Source organism: Podarcis bocagei (genome assembly GCF_964188305.1).
Source record: "Podarcis bocagei genome assembly, contig: HAP1_SCAFFOLD_109, whole genome shotgun sequence".
NCBI classification, from domain to species: domain Eukaryota; kingdom Metazoa; phylum Chordata; class Lepidosauria; order Squamata; family Lacertidae; genus Podarcis; species Podarcis bocagei.
In genome coordinates this window covers 239,791-246,399 of record NW_027670316.1, presented here as the reverse complement: position 1 = coordinate 246,399, position 6,609 = coordinate 239,791, and the positions used below count along the sequence as shown (strand labels likewise).

Genomic DNA, 6,609 nt, shown 5'->3' with positions numbered 1-6,609 from the left:
GGTGTTTGAATACAGAGGATTTTGCGCAGGTGGTTTGCTAGTGCAGATGCTCCCAAGCAGACTCCCATAATTTGCGTTGTTCTTTCCAGTAACGAATATCCATCTTTACTAATGACTGAATTTTGCAAAACTCTTTGTACTTGAGGAAATCATAAACTCAGAGACGCATTTTCCTAAACCTTGTAGTATTCTAGTATTAAAGTCAGCAGCAATTATTATATGAGAGCCTGCAGTTACAGCATAGAAATCAGATGTCACATTATCCAGATTCCTTCAGTTCTTAGATCCCTGAGGAAGAATGTAGACAAGTTGTAGAAGAAAGCATGGAATTTCTGCATGGAAGCAAAGGAATTGTCTTGCAATCACTAGAGTGAAAGAAGAAGAAGCACTCTCATAGCTGTTTTGAGGTCAGGTCAGGTTTTCCTGCAATCTGTGATCATGGGCCATAGACCCAGGTTGACATGCTGTATTGGAAACATAGCCTGATTCAAATACGATGCCTGAAACATTATTGGGAGAAGAGGTTGATGTTGTAAATGGCTAAAAGCAAGCCTGCAGTTTCCAACTTATTTCATGTGTTGTTTTTCACCTGCTTGCCTGATACACTGTTTTATATTTTATAGCATTGTTTTATATCTTATAGCTTTATTTTATATCATATTTCACATATTTTATGTAAATAAGCATGAGTTTAATTTAATAACTTACCTGGAAACCGATATATGCTATGATCACATATTGAAAAGCACTCTCTCCCTGTCTCCTTGAAAAGTCTAGCGATAAGGAAGAAATAGTCAATAGTACAAACTGGGTGATAATAGATAATAAGCACTGGTCCTTTAGGGAGATGTTCCATGCCAAAAACTTCATAACCTGGAAATAATATAAAATGCAATAAATAAATGTTATTTTGTTGAAAAATAAATGGAATATTGCAATCTTTTACTGGAAGAAAACACTGTGGTTCAGAAAACTGAAACTTAAGATCTGTTAAAAAGCTCTCCTATATGCTGCAGCATTCTGGATACTAGGTTGTCATCCACATGGGCCAGAACTTTCTCTGTTGTGCTCACATAATAAATGATATTTCTCGTCTGTTGGAATCTTCGTTCCTTGCTTAATTTTGGGCGTAGGTGGAAAAAAAATTGCCTAGTCTTTGAGTGAGCTAAAACTGTGACTTGCTGTTTCAATCTCCTTTAAACTTTCATCAGGGCCATCTTAAGCATATGCGGTGACGGGGTGCAAAGATCCACCAGGCACCCCTAGGTTGCCCAGAGTTGTCGAGCGTTTTTTAACGGGGGACCCCAAGTAGTTGAGTTTTTTTTAGGATATAGTTGTTTACCTTTAGAATGGTTGCAGACGCAGTGACTCACAGAGCCAACTAACGGGGGTTCCAGCGCCCAACACACAGGGGCGTACGAAGGTGGGTGTGGGTTCCATGCTAGGGGGGAACAAAATGTTCGGTGACACAGTTTCCATAATGTCCTCCCACTGCCTCCACACACCCCGCTGCATGGCAGCTAACTGTTTCGGCTGGGATCCATGCGCTCTTATTTGTCGGGACTTGTTGCTGCCGTTGGTGCTGTTGGTGTGCGGCGGATCCCGTCCAGACATCTTCCTCTCCTGCTGCTAGCATTCCCCGTCGTTCTGCGCTGGAACATCACGTTGGGCGGTGCTGGGAGAGTGCGACGACAGCGGAAAAGCCAGCAAAGGAACCCACAGCTCGGCACATGCAACAGGATGCATCGTGCCACACCCACAACGTTACATGGTGCTCCGGGCATGGCACTGAAACAGTTAGCTGCCATGCAGCTGGGGCAAGAGCCGACAGGGTCTTCTGCTGCGGGCAGGTTGGTGTGAGTTTGGGAGCGAGCGTTGGAGTCCGGGGAAGAGCCGCCTGCAGAAGACGAACTCCGACGGGCTCTGCTCCGCTCCGCTGTCGGCGGCTCTTCCCTGGACTCCAACGCTCGGCCCTGGACTCTCAGCCTGGAACCCCTGTGGGCCCGGCGCCCGGGTGCCGTGCACCCCTAGCGCCAATGGTTAAGATGCCCCTGACTTTCATATGGGTTATAATACCATATTTTCCTGATCCTTTTTATTTGAAGAACAGTATTACCCTTCCGGGCAGAGTGTTGCACATTCTTTCCCCATACCTAAGAGCTCTAATTTCAGGCATCTTCAGGCCATTCTCTGAATCACTTTAGACAATGTGAGAAAACAGTTTCCCAGACAGATGCACCCTTGACCATGTCCTAAGTAGCCAGAGGGTTTCATCCTTATGACCCAAGCTTGGTTTTAGTAATGCGTTTCTGATTTATGCTCCAACATCTAAAGCAACATCATACTCTGGGATGCAATAAGAATATAAGATGGATCCTGTTGACGAAGCCAAATCTCTCTGTATTCCATCATCCTCTTTCACGCAGTGTTCATCCAAATTAGCAGCCATCATCACACCACCACATCCTGTGCTGACAAATTCCATGGTTTGTGTCCAGAGTTTATGCTTCAGTGATTTACCAAGCTCAAGAAAATTGCACCCTCAAAGTCTCACTACACGATGATATACTCATTAAATTCGCTGTGTACCCACCACACAGTTAAGGCCAGTAGTGCTAACTATTGTTCCAGGGCCTCAAGTCTGAAATTCTGATGCTCAGTCCTATGAAAGTATAGTAGCTGAATTATTGGTATGAAAGAAACATTTACTCACCATGCCATATCTTTCCAAATATATCTAAAACTTGAGTCATAACTTGCTTTGGCTTTTTCCAACATTTGGTATCAAAATCAGTTTCTTGCTGGTTATTCATCTTCTTGTAGACATATAGCAAAAATGAGATTGCACAGATAAACAAATATGTCATTATAATGATTGAACAAGGCAAAGTCAGAAGCATACGCAACCACCAAGAGTAAGCCCCCAAGCTCAGGTATTCTTCCATGGAAGGAAAACTAATCCAGTTTCCCAGTGTTTGAGTAAAGCAGCTCATGGTTTCCTGATATGAAGCCCCACGTGTATGCCAAGGAAGGAAACCAGTCCAGTTAAACCTTCTTTGGTTTTGATGGTATTTCCCCCACTGTTTACCTGGAAAACAGAAAATGCAGTATATCAGTTTGAACTGCCATTCCAGAAGCTTTCATGATTACATGAATTCTCCTGCTATTTAATATTTTCCCAGTTTTCCCCACTGTAACTTGCCAAGTAGATACAAGTAGATACAAAATGACAAGTGTATGACTCCATTTATTTCTTGTAAAGCAAGCTGGTTTCAGTCCACTGCTGAAGTATTAAGGAAAGTGAGAAAGGGTCACTTCTCTTTGAGTCAGCAGAAATGGTTCCCCGCCTCCTAAAAGTGCAGCTGCATGCATCTTGTGACTGTCTTCTTTGTGTTGCTGGGCAAACTAACACATATCCCAGGATAGATAAAGAACTCATGTTTCAGCATTCATTGTTGTGGGGCATTGGAGACATGGATACTGTTGGAATGATCTGGGGAAAATGTGTCAGATTTGTGAAGAGCTTATCTGAAGGAAGTTAGACACATTGCAAGACGTCTACACAGAGGGAACTCTGGCAGTTGCAGGACTTTTTTGAGCAAGTGGACTTTGCACTATCTGTATGCACTTTACCTCAGCAAAAACTTTATACGTCGAAATGGTCTCTGGGCTCAGAGAGTGAAGACTTCTTGTAGTAGAGACAGTGTATGTCTTTGTGCTCCCACAGTAAAAGTGATCTCTGCTACACAGTTGTTTTTTGTACTGAGGCTATCCACTTGACTCAAATTATATGGAGCGAACACAACACCAAACAAGAGGGAGGGTGGGGAAAATAGTTAGCTGATGGGTGGCAGCATTTTGGAATTCACTGCAAAGTGCCTCTTTCTGGGGATGTGAAGTGGAATAGCAGCGCTGCTGCCAGAGAAGAACAGATGCCGATGGCCAAACCCTGTTATCACTGCCTCTAGAACTTCTTTCCAGGGGGCCACTAGGGGGCGCATCAGAAGATGGCTGACAATAACATCTCTCCGACCCACATGAGGTAATTTGGAGGCTATGATGAGGGTAATTAGCCTCCTTAACCCCTCCAGGATTTGGGGGGGGGGACTGCCCTTGCCTGCTGTGCCCTATACCACCCCCAAATTTGTGGGGATGGGGGCACTAGGCACAAAGCCCTCCTGTGGGATTCCGGCACTCCTCGATGCTGTCTCTGATCCGTGCCACTAGTTGCAAGAATCTTTAAAAGAAACAATTTGGACGAGATAAATTGCACATACTTCAAGGAAAGAGGGGGAGTAAAGACTGCTGACAGAAGAGATCTCTGATAAAACAAGACAAGAATAAAATATGAGAAGATACGTCAAGATATGGTACGGCAAATGACTGAGGGGGGAGGGGGAAAAAACCCTCTTTTATTTTTCTATGTGATTAACAAGAATCCCCTCCCCTAATGAGTCAGAAATGTCGTTTTAAGGACTTAAGCTGTGGATTTAAGGCTGTGTGGAGATAAATTTTTGAACCAAAGCAATGTTTCAAGACGAAGCTGGAGAGTTAAGAGTTTTGGAATGACGCAGTTAAAAATGCCGTCGCCATTTTGGGAGGCACTGTCGGAGCTTTTGAGTCTGGGAGGAGAAAGAGAGAAACAGAGTTGTTTACATATCGTGGATTTATTCCTCAGTGGGACTTAAGAGTGACAACTGCCTAATTTATGATGGAAAGAGCGATGTTATCTACAAAGGAGATGATATATGGAAACCATCTGGACTTAGATTGGAAGAATGAGAAATTCACACAGGATTATTATATTTGCTTATCGGCTTAAGGAGACTAACAGAAGAGATCGTAAAGGAAAAAGAGAAATTATATGAACAAGATATGATGTGGAAACCAAGATAAGATTGGATAGAACTATGAACTCTGCTTGGACTGATTGGGACTGATTTGGACATTAATGCAGTAATAAGAAGATGATTTGAATCCCCCTTTGGATCTTGAAGTATGGGTTCCCCCAACAAAATTTAAAAATTTGGCTTTGTAATTTGGAATTTTATGTGATGTGATTTAATTTGATGTGACTGGCCAGTTAATAAAAATTATTTTAAAAAAATAGAACTTCTTTCCGGTTGGGTTATTGGGGACCATGCCACAATACACAGCCATTGCATTTTTGTCTACAAATTACTAAGTCATCTGAAAACAGACCTTCACATAGTTAAATTGCATATTTTTTATTTTACTCTATCTCCACTACATCTTTCAACAAAAAAGTATGGGAAAAGAGACAAAATTGATTAGGGTATGCAGGCTTTATACCACAACTGTTTTGATTCCAATAATAGCTGTGTTATAGGGAGGAATTTAATTTCTGTTTCTCAGTGTTATAATATCTGAAAAGCTGTAAGTGCTTAATTTCATCTCCACAAGTAGCGAAAATCCTAGTTGTGTTTTAAGTTGACAATGTGGAAACAGGCTAAGATTTTCATACAGCTGGTTTTTACACACACACACAGACAAGACAGCATTTCTCTCTCGCTCTCTCTGCTGACCCATGCACAGTAACTGACAAATAACACAACTACTAGCACATTTGCAAAACTAAGCAAGAATCATTTGTTGAGATTGCAGGGGGTTGACTAGACAACCCATTGGGCCCCTTCCAACTTTACATTTTATGTTTCTATGAACAAAACCTTTTACTTACATTCCTGGTAAGCCTAAATTGCCTTCACGTTGGTCACCTCTCTCTGAGAGCAGCAAACGTCTTGTCTGGTGCTCTACTTTTTCGTAGGCTAATTTCCACCACTATGGAGACATGTCCCTTTATGTGGAGGTTTAAAGAGACTGTGATGGGTGTGCCATCTGTATGAACAAACCAAGCATTGTGAAAAAGAGAGAAGATATGGGGAGGCTGCTTCTTGGAAGTCGTGGCCATTTATAATCATACATAAGTATGGAGTCACACCTACAAGAATATTTATAATGTTCAATAACATATTGGGTCACAGAAAACCAGTTCTTGACTAAGGAATAAAGGTAGGAATTGTACTCGCAACACTCTTTCTGTGATTCAGTCATAGACACATTAAGAACAAATATACATGGCTTGTAAAAGCCAAACATAACCAAAAAACATAAAAAGCACATGTATCTTATCTTCACTAGCCACTTCATGAATCACTTGAAGAAGAGTTAAAGCTGATTAAAACTCATTAAAACCACTTTGTTGTTTAGTCTTTGTGACCCCATGGACCACAGGAAGCCAGACACTCCTGTCTTCTAAAAGGCAGATAAAAACCACAGGCTTTCCAGAGTGAGATGTTGCCTTGCAAGCTGTTGAGTCCCTTCCAGGCACTGTCCTACTTCATTGCATGACACTCCTGAGAATATGAGGGAGCCCTGTTTGCTTTAGTGTTGTGGAAGGCACTTGAGAGTGTTGAGGATGACACGAGAGCCAACCTGTCAAGTGCCTACCTTAATTCCCAATTCTATAGCAAGACTTTGACAGAAGTGGTGAGCATGCCAACTTGAAAATTCCTGAGTATTCAGGAATCCACCAGATACCATAAGTCTCTGGGAACAGACCACCTTTATGGATCCCCCAGCCTTATA

The 6,609-nt window shown here is 42.2% G+C and overlaps 1 long non-coding RNA gene across 1 annotated transcript; it reads right to left on the bottom strand.

Annotated features, from left to right (window-relative positions):
- Positions 1-11: 11 nt before the first annotated feature.
- Positions 12-5,922, bottom strand: LOC308579516. The gene is made up of 3 exons (XR_014004515.1): positions 5,702-5,922; positions 2,714-3,088; positions 12-873 (listed from the first exon to the last, which is right to left on the bottom strand). It is a non-coding gene; the product is annotated as an uncharacterized lncRNA (long non-coding RNA).
- Between the last annotated feature and the right edge of the window lie 687 nt (positions 5,923-6,609).